This window comes from Cupressus sempervirens, chromosome 3, assembly GCF_028749045.1.
Source record: "Cupressus sempervirens isolate cs-2001-9-10 chromosome 3, ASM2874904v1, whole genome shotgun sequence".
Taxonomy (NCBI): domain Eukaryota; kingdom Viridiplantae; phylum Streptophyta; class Pinopsida; order Cupressales; family Cupressaceae; genus Cupressus; species Cupressus sempervirens.
In genome coordinates, this window is record NC_143120.1 from 1,031,759,573 (window position 1) to 1,031,776,847 (window position 17,275).

A 17,275-nucleotide genomic window follows, 5' to 3' on the forward strand; every position below is an offset into this window, starting at 1 on the left:
AAAGCTCTTGGAGAGCTCTACATATTGGTTTAGATTTGGTGTAGGTTTGGCATGATTTATTTGGTGATATATTGATCTAAACAGTTTATTGATATATTTTGACTATGGTAACATTGTGAGTTTATGGCATTGGAGATTTAAGATTTGATGTCATTGTATACTCAGTTCATATCTCAGATTGGTCTCATGATGATATGGTTATCAGTGTTTGGTTTGGATATGCATGATGACTTGTTGGGTCTACAAGTTGTGCAGTGTTGTAAGCGGTCTATACTTACAGGTTGCATTTATAGCTTGGTTATGGGTTTTCTTTGCCCATTCATCTTTCATTATTGATGCATATTTAGATTGGTGGCTTGGAATTGGGTTGTCTATGCCCTAAGTCACATGATTTTATCTCCATGTTGAAGGGATGAGATGTCATTACCAGGTACAGTCATGGTGGAGGATTGTGGTTGACTATTTTATGCTGACAGGTTGGACACTTTGAGAGCCAGATGCTCAGTTTATGGATGTGATCATGGTGCCATGGATTTTGGCATGACATGATTGGTTATACAAGTACATCCTTGATGTTCATTAGCTTGGATTTTTTAATTCAGTTATGGTGGTATATCTTCTTGGTTGAGGATCATGGTTATTTGGTTTCTTTTAAGGAGCTCATGATGTGCACTTTGAGTTATTTGATGGTTTGATGCCTTGGTTGATTCTCATGGTTAGAGGATGGATTTGTTCATCATATGTCATGGATAGCTTGGATACATAGTTTAGTGGGAACTTGTGACAGTGATGGGGTGACAGTGCAGGATTAGTTCCTAGGTTGGTTTATATCTTCTTGGTTTTAAGAGGATGGATTTTATGATTCCATAGGTGACTTGGTACCATGGTTGAGTGGGAGTTGTTGGCATTGATATATTTATTGAGTGTTTGTAGATGTTAGAGGTTTGTCTTCGATCTTGTTGCTGCAGAAGCATCTTTGACATTTGCATGGTGCACTTGTTATCTTCATGGTGTTTGAATATGGTTAGATCTTGAGGACTCATGGAGTTCTTGGTTATCTTCATGGTATGTGGAGATGGTTCTTCCTGGTATGTGGAGATGGTTTTCTTCATGGTGTGTGGAGATGGTTGCATCTTGAGGACTCACAGAGTTCTTGGCAAAGGTGTGGTTTATGCTTTTATTTGGCATGTTATCCTTGGTATGAGGATGGTTTCTTTATTATGTCATGGTATACTCTTGATACGCATTTAGAGATGTGACATGTTATGGTGTGTTCATATGGAGCATGTTATCTCTTTAGTTGAGATGGCAAGATCATGTTGTCATGTTTATGTTCCTGAGGCCATGGTTGGAACTTTGACATTGATCCTAGTTTAGTTTCTTGGTATTGAGTACACTGATCATAAGCTAGATACTTCATGATATTGCTATGTTGCATTTAGAGTTGGCATGGATTGATTGGTTGCAAGTTCTCATGGATACTTAGAGATGGTGGTGACGCTGATTTCTCTTGTATTAGAGAAGTATTTGTTGGGACGGTTGATGGTTTCAGCAGGAAGTCCGAGGGGCAGTCACCTGATATGGACTTGAGAGGAGATTGTTCTTAGATGAGTCTTGGTTGGGGACTTGGGTATCTTGATGAGCATTCTCATTCCCCACTCTTGGTCTACTCGGTGGTTTGCTACTTGAGAGGTATAGCCCATTTTTTCTCTTAGTTGCATTATATTTATGCTTTTCTTTCATGGAAATGGATCTTGAGCTATGGTACATGAGTTAGTTCTGGAGGGTTCATTTGAGAGATGGTTTTAGCATTGGTTATCTCCATGTGCATATGTTGTTATGCTGGTTGAGTTTGGGAGATGGTTTTATATTGGGCATATTCCTTGGTTTAGGAATGGGTTTATTGAGTTTGATCTTCTTGTGAGAGGCTTACATCCATGATTAGTTATATGGTATGGTTTGGGTGTTGTTGAGGCTTCTTGTTGGGGTTTTATGGAGGAGATCATACTTGCACAGTTTACATCTAGAGGTGTGTGTAGAAGGACATGATACAGGTTATGATTTGCATGGTTTCTCTAGTCTTGGTTATCTTCCTGGATGTTTGGTTTTGCTTACACTAGATTTGAGATTGGTTAGAGATTGTGATCACTGGTTTGTGCTCATGTATGTCATGTGAGAGATGACATGGTTATTACTTTATCTCTTTCCTCTGTTAGTTGTGGAGAATTTGGGAGACAATTGGAGACTTGTTATGAGAGTTTTTCTTGTAGGATATTGGTTTATGTATTGTGGATGTCCTTGATACTACATGGATTCACTTCTTTGAGATGTGTTGAGTGGATTGGCTATAGATTTGACATTATCTTTTGCAGTGGGAGCTTCTTGGTATATATGTGGCAGGTATTTCTCTTGAGGCTTGTGATTGCAGGTTATAGATTGGATATGTCAGTGATATGAGATTCACTTGTTATACCTTTGAGGTATGGATAGTTGGATGGGTTTGGCACTTGCTGTGGGTGCTATTTCAGCTATGGATATTTTGACAACTATGAATACATGTGATTACCTTTGGATCAAGTCTTTTGTGCTTGGAATTTCAGTTGGTACAAAATTTTATGATCTTCTAATGTGATAGGTTGGGTGGCTTTCTCTTTGGATGGCTTCTATGTATGTCCAGTGGCAGTGGCATAATAGGAGGTGAGATCATTCATGTTCGAGATGCTGGATACTTTGATTTTTTTGTGGGTACCAGGATGGAGCACTTGGTTTATTTTGATCCATGATGGTGGATGTGCTGGGAGGGACTGTTCCCTTGTTCATTTATGTGGCTACGGATTGACCCTATGCAATGTATACAACAAGTGGGAGATTGTTGAGATAATGGGTGTTGCACACATTGCATAATATTGTTATTTTATTATTTTATTTTATTATGTAATGTTGTGCCTAGATGGACATGCAACATGTAAAGATTTCCATGGAATATTCTTGATAAGTTGTATTGTAACATTGTGATAATATTTTATGTAATTATTTAATATTGGGGAAAATAATTAAATGCCCAATATTAAATGTGGGGTCAATGGGTTAGGTAGCACATGGTTTTAGCACATGGTTTATGTAATACTACTTGGTGGTTTTGTGGGACTTTCTACTATATAAGCAGCCACAAGGGTAGTTGTTGTATAGAGAGTGACAAGGAGAAGACAAAAGGCAAGAGTTGAGCAGGACAAGGCTTGACAGGTTAGCCAAGGGAGCATTTGTGAAGGTTGAAAGCATGGCATGGGATGTGTGGATTCATGCTTGTTCACATAGTTTGCTCGGTTGTGGCTATGGCTATGAAGGCTTCCATGGTTGTATGGCAATGGTTATTTTGCTGAATAATACATGATGATGGATGCTTTTGGAGGCTGGGTTTTTCCCTCAATGAGGGTTTCCTAGGGTATATCTTGTGTCACAATTTTGTGGGTATGTTGTCTATTCTCTTGCATGTGGATTTTAATTCCGTGTTTATTTCAAATCTATTATGGGTTATGTGGAAACGGTTATATTCTTTATTGCCAAGTTTCCTTACACAAACACCACCAATCTCAAAAGAGAAAGTACTAATAGATGTTGAGGAAAAACCTAAGTAGAATAGTGAGATAATAAAAAATATCCTTCCCTACCTACAAGGGGATCTATCATCAAAAAGAGCTTCACATGTAAGGAAATTGAATGAAGTACATTCCCTCAAGAACTCTACAAATAGTATTCATAGGGCCTAATTACTATGTGAAACACATACACATGAAATGAAATCTAGATCCAATTTTAGAGCACCAAATGAAGTGTGAATCTATGAAAGCATGTAAAAGCACTCAAGCAAAACACATGAGAGGGTTCATTTTACTTCCAAATCTAAATGTTATAGAGATCCAAAAGAAATACCCAGTAATCCTTGAAATATATCTTTTCTCTGTTGTACCTTTTGGTTATGCTTGAACACTCACTCGCAATGAACAAAGCAATAAGCAAAACAAACAAACAGAAGATGTACAACATATATCCAACTTATACAAAAATAGGGTTATATCCAAAGATCTAATTTTTAAGAGTGATAATAACCAAAAAATAACCGAAATGAAAGCTCACATCATGCATTGATCCATGTGAAAATTAAATACGAGCTATTTATTAAATGCCCTTTTTAAATATTTATTTTTGACATAGTCAACAAGATTGGACCTATATGATATGAATTCAGATCCAAAACCATAAATGTAGAAAAGAGAACCCTATCAAAAATTAAGGAGCTTTCCAAAATAATTAGAATTTTGAAAGGATCTCTTCATTTGTGCCCTAGGGAGCCATTTTTTTTTTAAAAACCACCTTTTGTAAATTGAATTATTGAGCCTTAATATGATCTCTAAAATCAAAAGAAAAAGAACCAACACTATTTAGAATTTAGAGACCTTTCTGAAAATGTATACTTTTCTAAAAATTTCACTAGTTTGCACCCTAAAATGATTTTTCATTAAAAATAAATTTTTTTAATAGAAAAATTGAAAATAGCTTAGAAAAATTTAAAAATTTCATTGAAGCTTCTCTAATATGTGGCCACCCTACAAAAGAAAATTCAAACGAAAACACCAAGCCATTTGGGAGATATGATTAAGTCTTTTAGATCTAGGGTTTTTGTCTTCAAACAAATCCACATAAGGAGGTTAGCTCCAAAAATATCTAAAATTAGCAAGTAAAGGTGGGTTGCCCCATGGTTGGAACGAAATATTTTTGCCTCAACTTGATTACAATCCATAATTCCTTATCACTTAATACTGCTATAAAAATTAAATTTTGCTTCACCACAATGAGACAATACCTAATCCTATTGGCTCCTAATTTAACAGTTTTGAAAATGACCAAGAAAAAAACAAATACATCTAAGGCTAGCAACTTCCTATGATGAATGCACCTGACTACAATCTTAGGCCAACTATAAGGCATAACTCCTCCTTCACTTCAGACTCTGCAAGACCTAGGCGGGTGTACCTATAGATTCAACTGATATCGTACCACTGCAAAACATATCCCTAAATATATTTACTATAGATTAAAAACCTTATATCTCCTAATCACTGATGTAATAACATAGATCTATAGTAGCAAATTGCAACTCTATGATATTCACAAGTTGAGTGAGGGCATTCTTTTTTTAGCTCTTCAACATAAAATGTAAAGATGATTTGGATATTGATTTAATTTTATGTGGGTGGGAAAAGTGGATGAAAACTAGGTATGAACAACAAACTTATGATCCTGTAATAGATCAATGCCTCATCCATTGGGAAATTCATAAATCTCCCTCATGCATTTTGGATATCTGATACTTATTCATATATTCAGATATCTGATTTATCCATTCACCTTGCAAATAGAAATCAATCTTCAATTTAAATCTCATTCTTACCTGATATCCTCCTCAATAAATCTACAATCTTGTTGAATCTCTGAAGAATTTACATAATTCCTTGAATTACAAGCAATAATGAAGCAACATATAGCCTTAAGGGACTACACTTATGACCTAAGCTCTTTGTTCAAAGATCATAAAACATCACAGCTCAACCGAGAATGGAGACAAGATTCAAACTGAAACTAAACACTTTTTGTTCCTAGTACTAATTTCCTTGAAATAATACATAAAAATGCATGAAATTAACTCACAAAGAACCTAATAAACTAGACTGTTCAATGAACAAATGATGTCATACAAGAGAGAAAATGATAGGAATAAGAAATTGATGGGATGGGAAGGGGGTATCACAGCCAAAGCAAAGCTTCATGGTCTGGAACCAACACATCCCAGATCTTCCACTCAAAATTCATGAATTCTAGGCCAATTCTACAAAACTATCTTCATTCCAAAGAAAACTTTCCAAAATTCCAACTCTTATAAAAGAAAGGAAGAAAGCATAAATAGAAAGGAAGCAATTCTCGAATTGAATCTGCAATTGACATGTGTCGCTTTAGAATTCTCCCTCAAGAAGTTAAAAAGAATCTCTCTACCTTCTCTCCTCCATGGGTGAATTAAAACCTTTTATTTTACCTCTCAAGTGCATCAAATATCTTAGAAATTTGATGATGAAAGAATGCAATTGATTTCTGATGTTAAAATGAACATAAGGTAAAATTAACAAATTAGTTGAAATGTAACTTCTAGAATGCAAGAAAATTGTTTAAAGTTGATTTTCTTCACATTCAGATCCCAACAAGCCTTTAGGAATACCCTTTAACCAATTCTGATGCTCCATGATAAAATTTTCTCATTCCACTAAGAAGGCCCTGGGAATCAAAAAATGGCTTATAGCTTGAACCAATGAGCACTTGTGCACAAACTGACATCATAGTTGGAAAGTTCAGATCTTCCTAATTCTAGCCATATAAAAGATTGCTATATTAGCCTCTCGAAAACCCCCTAAGTCTCAGTTCAAAAAATAACCCTTGCTATGGCTTCTTTGTCTGCAACCCATGACATTTTAAAATTCAAAAAATTAATTCAATCTAAAGTCAAAACTTTAGATTTAAAAGCCCTTTTTGAATATAAAAAAGTTTGAACGTGCCCTTTTAAAATGATTTTTTAACAAATTTTTAAATTTTCCCACACCCTTCAGATTTGAGGTCAACATAGGTTTGACCAAGCCTTTTCTGCCACATGGCACTCTATGATTCATCCACCTCTGCACACACTACTAAACAACCTGCTGACACATGTTAGCCACCTACAAGCCTGCATTTTTAACCCGTGAGCATCTCTATGATGTAGATGTGTGCTATCCATTAGATCATGACATGTGTCATGATTTGGTTGATTCTTTCCTGAACTTGCTCTAATTTCCACATTAGCACATGCGAGACCTGCTGCCACATGTCAAAATCTTGCATTCCTGCACTTTTTAACAGTTAAGCATCTTAGTTTTGTGGATTTATCCAAATCATTGATCTTGACACATGTCAAAATCTCATTACATTTGCATTTGAACTTGTCACATCAGAGTGCATGTACTTACTTCTAAAATTTTTCTTAAGTCCTACCACCAACTATCGTGAAAGTGCACGCTGAGTCCACTCCCCACATGCTTTCCTTTTAAGAGGCCTTTTCTTCAATGCATTACACCTATCATGTGGAATTCTATTTAAAAACTTGAAATAGCCCCTACATAGTGAATGTGGGATAAATTTTAAGGGAAACTCTTTCCTGCATGAATGACTACATTCATCTTCTTTTGAAACATTGACTGTTCTTGTTTAGCTATTGTATACTTCATCACTTGAATCTGCAAGAACATGTCCATATATTAACAAAAGCTAGTGAAGCTTCTCCATAATACAAGTGAGGTTAGTTCCTGCACCCCTTCCCTGATGCAACCATGAACATCATTTAGAAAATAGCTTTGCAAGAAAAGTTATGTCTTCCCCAAGCATAGAATGTGCAATTAAAACACATGAACTTAATCACTTATCTCCAGCTGCAACAGAATCTTATAAATCTTCAGTTGGATCACATTCACTTGACTTCATGCTTCCTCTATATGGGTGTGAGGTGCCATTGACTATCTTTCTTCTTCAATATTTAACATGGCGTGGGTGTTTCCTTCAATGTTGCATGGGCTTCTTGCTATGTGGTTTCAAATGTCATTCTTCCCCTTCACTCATGGGCTATTTGCAAGCAACGAATTTTTTTGCACTTTTACATGGTGACATCAGCATGTTCTGCTTTGGGACTATGGCATGAGATCCCCTTTTGTTTTGGTAGTTGGTGTCTTTGATCTCCTTTATAATGTGTGGTTTTTGGTTCTTTAATGGCACCTTCCCTCATTTGTGCTTGTGCCTATTAAACCTTGTTCTCCCTTTTTCATAGATGCCACCTCTATCCTCTATGTATGGATCTATTTTTTGGAGAGATCCCCTATTCTTTTGCATGGAGTCTTCCTTTTCCTCTTTCAAACATAGCCTTTTGTCTGTTGCTTCAGTCTCTTTTTTCTTTAAAACTTTAACTATAGCTCTTTTATGTTTTGAGTGGCTCTAAACTTGGTGTTTTTATGTCATGGCCTTACTTGTTTAGCATTGTAGCAGCTTGGGCTTTCTTCCATTGCATGGACTCTTTGTTTTTCAAGAAAATTTTCTGCTAAGGGTTCACTGTTTCTTGCATTGATCTCCCTTGGCATCTCCCTTTTTTTTTACTTGCATGGGAGAAGACTCTTCTTACTGGCCTACATGAATCTCCAAGTCATTGTCAGCCATAGGTTTTTCTCATTCATGTTTTAACTCTGATGTGCACTATTTTTTGCGTAGGTTGCTTAGATTTTGAAATGTTTCTTTACTTTCTATATCCCCTAGTCCACTAGTTCTCCTTTGTCTTATGTGGAATTTTTTTTTTAAAACATTACTCTTTCCATTTGTATGTCTACTATTTCTTTTCTTGTGACGTGGCCCTTCATTAGTTTTGGCATTGGCTCTCTACCTTAGAAGTGAGTTTTTCTTGCAATTGATTCCTTGTTCATGCTTTGGAATTAACTTCTTCTAAAGCCGACCCTTGCTACTACTCACACTGGCCCCTTTTTAAAAATAGACCTTGCATACTTTTCATTTGCCTTTGTATTATATGACCTTTTTTATGGAATAATGAGTCAAGGCAGGCCAATTGAAAATATAATCTTAGAAACAAGAACCTTAATCATATCTAAGGAGATGTAGTAGAATACAAAGCATTTCTTTGATGCTGATTGGCTAGGAAAAAGAATACCAATTGATCTTAAAAGCATTGATCGTGTAGAAAATGATATGGTTGGAACCATATAACTTTGTTTTAAGGAAAGAAAATACCAATCCTATTTATTAATGACATGCTTTGATCATTGTTACGGATGCATCCCATATATTTAGTTTCCCTTAGAAGATGACAGTTTTCACACTCGATCCCAATGTGATTCTTTTATAGATTTTTTTAGTTTAAAACTCAGGGTATATGTAAGATCTCGAGACATCCATCAGTCTAAAGTAGTTATTCAGACCCCAAAATGGGTCCGGCTAAAGACAATTTCATTTCTAAACAATTAAACTACTAAACTGATCTACTAATCACCCAGAAGAGACTGAATTCAATTTGCATCATTGATTCAACCTAAAAAAACTCACTTTCACCTTTTTATGCAAAGTGTCAATTTCTTGCTAGGAGGTCCTTTGACTGGCCTTAAAAACTAACCTAGACCTTTGACCATGCTCTAAAATTTGACCCACTAATTCTTTGTCCCACGTACTTCTACTCTATCAAATCTTGTCTCATGAAAAATTCAATGTCAAAAGATATTCGCTATCGAAGTTGAGCTCTTAGAATTACCTGTAGGAAAACATGTTAGAAAATAATAAACTGGGCAAACTAAGAGTTGGAAAAATGAAAAATTGGGTTATTGATTCTCTATCACAAGGAAAGTATGAATCTAGGATTTGGGCTCATGATGAATCATAGGATGCAAGTGGTGAGCAGTCAAAATGAGCTACTTGGATTTTGCAGATTGGAAACAATGACAAAAAAGTGATTTTTACAAATGAAATTGACCTGAAAAAGTGTGCGAACGGATTTGTTATGACTTGTAAATTGACAAACTTGAAGTATTTTCATAGTACAACAAAATGGTACAATCTATTTGACCTAGGCAGTTACGGATCTTGAGATATGACATCACGAACATGAGTACCAAATAATTTGCATTTGCTGACACTAGTAAAAAGATAGAAATTGCGTTCAGAATCACATTTGAAAACTCATCAAATAGATTAATCATAAGATGAAACTTGAAACATAAAAAGTCTCTAACCAATAGAATTCAATGCAAAAGGAATTTCATCATTTTGGTCAACTAGTCAAAAGTTATAATACATCAAATAGGGCTTCCCAAAATTTTGAACATTCATATCAGCATAACATTGATAACTAGCCAACTTTCTAGGATTCAAAACCTAGGTAAATTGACTCAAAATGACTTGAAATATGAAACATAGGTTCTTAGATATGGACACTAAGTACTTCCAAAGTAGTTTGTCATGAAACATTACTGGTTGCAAGATATTGAGTTGCAAACACAACCTCTTGTTACTGTTTGACACTTAGGTGAAAAATGCAAATTTGACAATTTCTCAAAATGATTCAGAATGATAGTCTAACTTCATGGAACACTTAGATGCATGGAATGCACAGTGTTAGAAATATTATACACCTTAGGGGCCTCAAATGTAAAATCAGGTACAATCTCATTTAAAAGCATTTATAGAGCTCAACTTTCTCAACAGTGCTCAAAATTTGGGCTACAATTTTGAGCGCCAACAATGGCCTTATCTGGGGATGCATGTCACTTGTGCGTATGGAATGATTTTAAATCTTTGGGAGAAGTAGACAACACACCTGATAGCAAAAACTTCTTGAACAACTTTATTGAAAATAGGAAACAACTACCTCTACTATGTACAAACTATGGCCCTAGGCCACCGAACTTCAACAAAATTGTTTATCTCTATCGTATACCTAATTTTCATTCCTTTCCTCATGAGGTAAACTGAAATTACTTCTCCTACTAGTTTACCAGAGGTAGGCTTCACTGAAATAGGTATTCTATCCCATGTTTTTTGAAATCTATAGTTGAAATTAGTCATACATTCATGGGGGGCCCTTTTTATGGTAGTTAATTGCTCCAAAAGTGATAGATGATCAATTTTGTCCTCAAAGTGCTTACATAGTCCTGCTCTTAAGTCATCCCAATCTGTTATAGAACCATGAGCCAAACCTCTATACCATTCTAGTGCTTTTCCTTTTATTGATGAGGCTAGAAGCCTAACTGCAACATCATCCTCTGTAACACCATGGATATTGCAGACATTTGTAACTTCCTAAATGTGCTCTAAGAGAGAAATAGAAATTTTACAAGTAAAATTTGGTATACTTTTATGTGCAGCTATTGGTATGTCATGTCTTTGAGCTAATAAAAGAGGACTTCTACCATTAAAGGTGGCAAAAGCATGAGCTCTAGGAAATGCCATATAGACAAGTGATTTATTTATATGCAATGATGGTAATCTAGTCTAAGATCTAACAGTAGGAGGAGTAGAGATAGATGTTGTAGGTGTATTTGTTACTATTGCACTCCTAACTAGTGATAAGGATACTCTAGTCCTCCTTCTTCTAGGATTTGATAATGAAAGCTCCTGGTATTGGAAATTACCTCTAGAAGATTCCCTCATTTCAGCTTTGGGCATGAATTAATGCAACCTTTGGTCTGGAACCAGATGTATTTGAAGTTGAGAGTTACCAAGTACTTGAAGAGTGAGTCTCTTAAAGGCTTGAACACCAAAGCCAGTACTATCTCCTTGGTACTAGTCTTGAAATCTTTCTCCTTGATACTAGTAGACTTGAAATCTTCTGATATAAGTCCCACCGGGCATGCCAAAAACTATTGTCACTTAAGTTTGCACCCTTGTCCAAAGCCTATGCATGAGGACAACCTAGTGAAACATGGAAACAACCTCCAAGCTGTGGGACTTGAATTATGAGGTTGAGTCTCTGGAGAAGACTAGCTTCCTCTTACTATCAGGGTACACCTAACTACTCTCAGAAGGGAAAAGGGAGAAGGAGATGCGAGAAAACAAATCTACCTATTCTAATCTAGGGAGGTGATGCACCAAAATAGAGTGTTTAGACCAATCTCTACCCATATATGCACTATTGAACCAGAATGAAACTAAGGATATATACATTCAGACTTTTTTTAATCTAATAATCACATGCAGATGAGAAGACCAAGATGAGTGATACAAGGAAAGAGAGATTCACTTATATTATCATTCATTGACCAATAGGAGATACAGTCATGCAAATTATGGATTTTCACAAAACACTAGTGGAGGCAAAGAGTTATTGCACTTCACACCAATGGTTGTAGCAGATAAGGTAGAATATCATTTGGTTCAGAGGCAAAGGGGATTTTACACTAAAATTGCAGAGCAACAATAGAGAACATAGAGAAATGGTCAATCCTTTCCAAAATTTACAGAAGTTGCCTTTATAGCTCAGGCATAACTAAGATGTCCTCCAACTAAAGTTACTTTGCAACTACCTACCATTAAGTCCTGCAGGGAATAATCATGGGGATTCAAAAGAAAATCTAATCTGAGTATAGCTTTTGGTACCATGAAATCTGATCCTTTGTGTCAAATAATGGCTTGAGCGGATAGAAATGATGCCATTAAGTTATTTTGACTAGGTAGATGGATTGGATCGGAGGGGGTGGAGTGTTCTTCCTTATCTAGCATTCATTTCATGGTGGTTGGGATCGATCACAAAGATCAAATCATGTAGAAAACCTCACTTTCCCTATTTTTGTCTCATGAATCAAGAGGGTCAAACAGTCAACTAAATCTTGCAAGTAGAATGAGCCACATGGGCCAATCAATTTATTTCCTTTTGCCACCTCGCGGGGTCCTCCCAAGTTGACCATCCTTCTTTACTAACCATGCCAACTCCTCAAACTCTAACCATGATGGTCACATTAACTATCAGTGCCTCTAACCATTATTGCCTCTATCGGGCCCACTGGGACATGTGTTTTTTAGGTGCTCTCCTGCATTGTTTAATCACCTCACATCTTTATAATGTGGGGAAGCGCCAATCGTTGATCTATACAAGATCAATGATCACAAAAGACTCTTCATACACTATGCCTATCCACTAAAACATGGGCCCATGAAACACTTCAACATACACCTGGCATCCAACTGGCATCGCATAGAACAAATTGACCCCACAAGGACACATGGTGGCAAGGTGCATACCTGCATTGTTTAAAGTCCTTCTATCTTGATATTGCGAGGAAGCCTCAATCATAGATCTATTTGCATTGGATGGTGAGAACCCATCAAATATCCTCCTACAAGAAGGGCAGGTCTGTGATGTCACACCAACCACACATCGCAAGGGTGCATGCCTGCAATACTTAAAGTCCTTGCATCTTCACCTAGCAGGCATGTGCCAGGTATGGATTAGATCACATTGAATGGTGTAAGGCACAACTAAGAATGGGGGATCATAGGACACATGTCATAGAGGGGCATGTCGACACTATCAGAAGGTCTGATGAAGCTCAAAATGTGGGAAAGTGGGCACCAATCGATCTACTACCTCAACCTACCACCTTGTCTACCCAGTCTATGGCCCACAAGAGAATATCGACCCACCTACCACGCAGCACGAAGGGGCTTCCCCACAATGTTTAAAAGTTGTGTATTTGGAAAATGTGGGGACACATCCACCATAGATTGCCAAAGATCTAACGGTGTGGAAATTTGCAGGCCGATGTCAATGGACTTTAGGAAATATGAAATAGTATAAGGTTTGATCATTCATTTTTAATCTTTTCTAGGCATTTAAATAATATTAAATTTGTGAACTGGCTGTCAGATGGGTCAGATATTCAAATTTTGAATTTGGCAAGGAGGTAAAAATGGCAACATCATCAAAAGAGATGATGATATCTGTAAGTTTGATCCAAGGAGTGATGAAGGTATGTTTCTTGGCTATTCATTAAAAAGTAAAGCTTACAAATGTTTCAACTATAGAACAAAAACCATAGTAGAGTGGAAAATGTTAAAATTGATGAAAATTTTGGCACCAAGGAAAGGATAATGGATTATAACTCTGAAGGAGATGATTATTCTAGAATGTCTAATAGAAGTAATGAATTATTTCTCAAGACTAACAATGACTTGCAGAATTATGTGCAAATTGAAGATGTAAGAGAATAACAAAGCATAGTGCCTAAATTAAGAGTTGACGAAGCAACACCTACTCCAAATAGGAATATGATAAGACATCATCCTACTAACTAGATAATAGGAAGTAAATAAAAATGAGTAATGATAATGAGCAGAATTAATGAAGAATTATGTTTGATATCTTAAGTAGAACTAAGAAGCATAGATGAAGCAATCAAATATGATGATTGGATAAGAGGAATGAAGGAAGAACTCCATCAAATAATTAAAATTGACACATGGGAATTAGTTCCTAGACCTAAGGACAAAAATGTGAATGATGCAAAATGGGTATTCAGAAATAAAATGAATGAACAAGGAGAAGTAATAAGGAATAAAGCAAGACTTGTATGCAAAGGATATTCTCAGTAAGAAGGAATTGATTATGTTGAAACATATGCACATGTAGTGAGGATGGAAGCAATCAGAATGTTCTTCGCATATGCAACAAACAAGAATTTTAAGATATATTAGATGGATGTTAAATCAACATTCTTGAATGGATAACTTGAAGAAGAAGTTTACACTGAACAACCATAGGGTTTTCCTTTAATAGAAGAGAAGGATATGATCTATAGACTAAAGAAAGCATTGTATGGATTAAAGAAAGCACCAAGAACCTAGCATACAAGGTTGGATAGATACTTAGCAAAGCTTGGATTCACTAAAGGAACAATAGATAGTAGCTTGTACTTGAAGAAAATAGAAGATGGTTTTCTAATAATCATTGTATTTTTTGATAACATCATTTTTGGTAGAAGTGATGAAGCTAGTAACAAATTCTTAGAAGACATGAAGAATGAGTTTGAGATGAGCATGATAGGAGAAATGAAATTTTTCTTAGGATGGTAGATTGTTTAGAACAAAGAGGGTATGTTTATCTCTCAGACCAAGTACATAAAAGATTTGCTAAAAAGATTTGGTCTAGAAAATTGTAGACCTATTGGAACTCCTATGGTAACTAGTCACAAGTTGTCATGAACGGATGAGACACCTATTGTTGAACAAAAGAAGTATAGATCTATGATTGGAGGATTGTAGTATTTGACTCATAGCAAACTAGATATAGCTAATGCAATCAGAATTGTGGCCAAATTTCAAGCTAATCCTAAAGAATATCATTATGTAGTAGTAAAAATGATATTCAAATATCTAAAAGGAACATCAGATTATGGTATCTGGTATGACAGAAGCAATGACTTTACTCTTTGTACTTATGTTGATTGGGATGGAGATATGGATGAGAGGAAAAGCACTAGTGGAGGAGCATTTTTCCTTGGAGGAAGACTAGTTTATTGGCTTAGCAAGAAGAAAAAATGTACCTCAAAAAGTACTACAAAGGTAGAGTATGTTGCAATAGCAAACAATTGTAATCAACTCATATGGATGAAGTATATGATGAAGGATATTGGAATTACATTCACAAATCCTATTATCATTTACTATGATAACACAAGTACTATTAACATGTCTAAGAATCCTATTCTACATTCTAAGACTAAACACATTGCCAAAAAATATCATGTGTTTAGAAAGAAAGTTTCTAAGAAATAAATTAGACTAGAGTACATTAATACTAAGGAACAGATAACAAAAATTTTCACAAAGGCTTTTCCAAAGGATACATTTGAGTATCTAAGAGGTATGCTTGGGGTTATCCCCCTACCTAGCTTAGAATAGAAGATGCTTTCTCAATGGGTGAGTATCTATTATGAAAAAAGTCAATCAAGGACTCTTGGAAAGAGGAAATTGGTGTCCAATAGTGTCCTTAAACACTTGTGCCATTTATAGAATTATATGCCAAAGTTGTAAAGAAATAGGCTAGCTTTTGGTTATGCTGATAGATTGTTGTATGTTCAAATTTTATATAATCTTTGACATTGATGTCAATGGGGGAGAGAGTGACACAAAAAACATTAGAAAAAGTTTGTACTATGGGGGAGAACTATTGCAATAAAATATTTGCATGAAGATTTGAGTGATGAAGAAACTTGTTGGTATTCTTGAAACTAGATGTTTTTTGTCTATGTTGCCATCAATGCCAAAGGGGGATATTGTTAGTATGAATGTTGATGCTATGGGGGATTATTGTAGAACAATAATATGATGTATAACTATGTTTGTCATTGATGAAAACATAGTAATAAGTTAGTAAAATTGGCAGAGTGGTAGACTGTGATTTTTTTATTAAGGATAATACATTGCATATTTACTCATGAGTAGTTACCACCATATACTATAGCATTTATGTGACATATGAGCAAGTGCATAGAACTTGAATCAATAGTGTGTTGAAGTTATTGATGATTTCTGGAGAACTATAGGGAAACAAAGCGTTGGGAAAATAGTTTCTATAGTATGATCGATATAGCACATTATATTTATAATGAAGTGTTACATAGTTAATCAAAGGTAATACATTGACCACTGATGATGTCAAAAAGTATATACATACAAAAGTCACACATGTGAAACATTGTGTATAACTGTGAGCTGACAACATTAGTTAAATGTGTATTTCATTTAATTAAGTCATAATAAAGTATGGAGCTAACTCAAGGAATTAATATTGAGTTTGGTATAAAGGAAATATGTTTTATGATTGTAGACATCATCAAAAAATAAAAATAAAAAATAAAAGAAGCAGAGAAGAATTGTGAATTGCAAAGTAGAGGAGTAGAGTAATTTGCTAATGTCTAACCTCAAGGCTTACTATTGATGGGTTCAAAGTTCTAGATCTAATTAGATGATCTAAAGGTGATGAAGTCCAACATACTAGATAGAGGAAGAAGTGAAAGATTATCTCACATATATTATTCTGAAAGGAATAGTACCAAGATCAATTAGATAATGGGTTCATTGATCTGATCCTGAAGCTATTTGGATAGTGGATTTAGTTGTCTTCTAAAATTCCTAACAAGGTTGGAATCTCCTAACATGGATTCAAAGTCTCCTAATAGGAACTCTTTGTACTAAGTGTTGTAATAGAATCCTAATAGGGTCCATCCTCTAACAAGGAATATTTAGATTAATACATTATTTTGTGGGCATCATTCCCACCATGGTTTTCCCTTTGATCAAGGGTTTCCCTAGTCAACATATCTAGTGTAATTATGCATATGCATTTCTTTATGATTGTTGTTTACTTAGTTGAATATTTAAGAATTTCTCAAGATTAATATATAACTAATTCACCCACCACCTTCCCCCCCCCCCCCCCCCCATCCTTACCCCCTCTCATTAATATTGGTGATCTACTACTTCTAACAAGGAAAAACATCACACAACAATTTGTCCTTGTATCCAACTATGGAGAATTCCACCCAAGCTTGCTCATTCACTAAGATGCCTTTTCTCTTGCTGATCCAAGTAACCTTGTAAGGGTTATCATGATGTATCCTCTACAATTTCAACTTAGTAACACCCTCCTCTGATG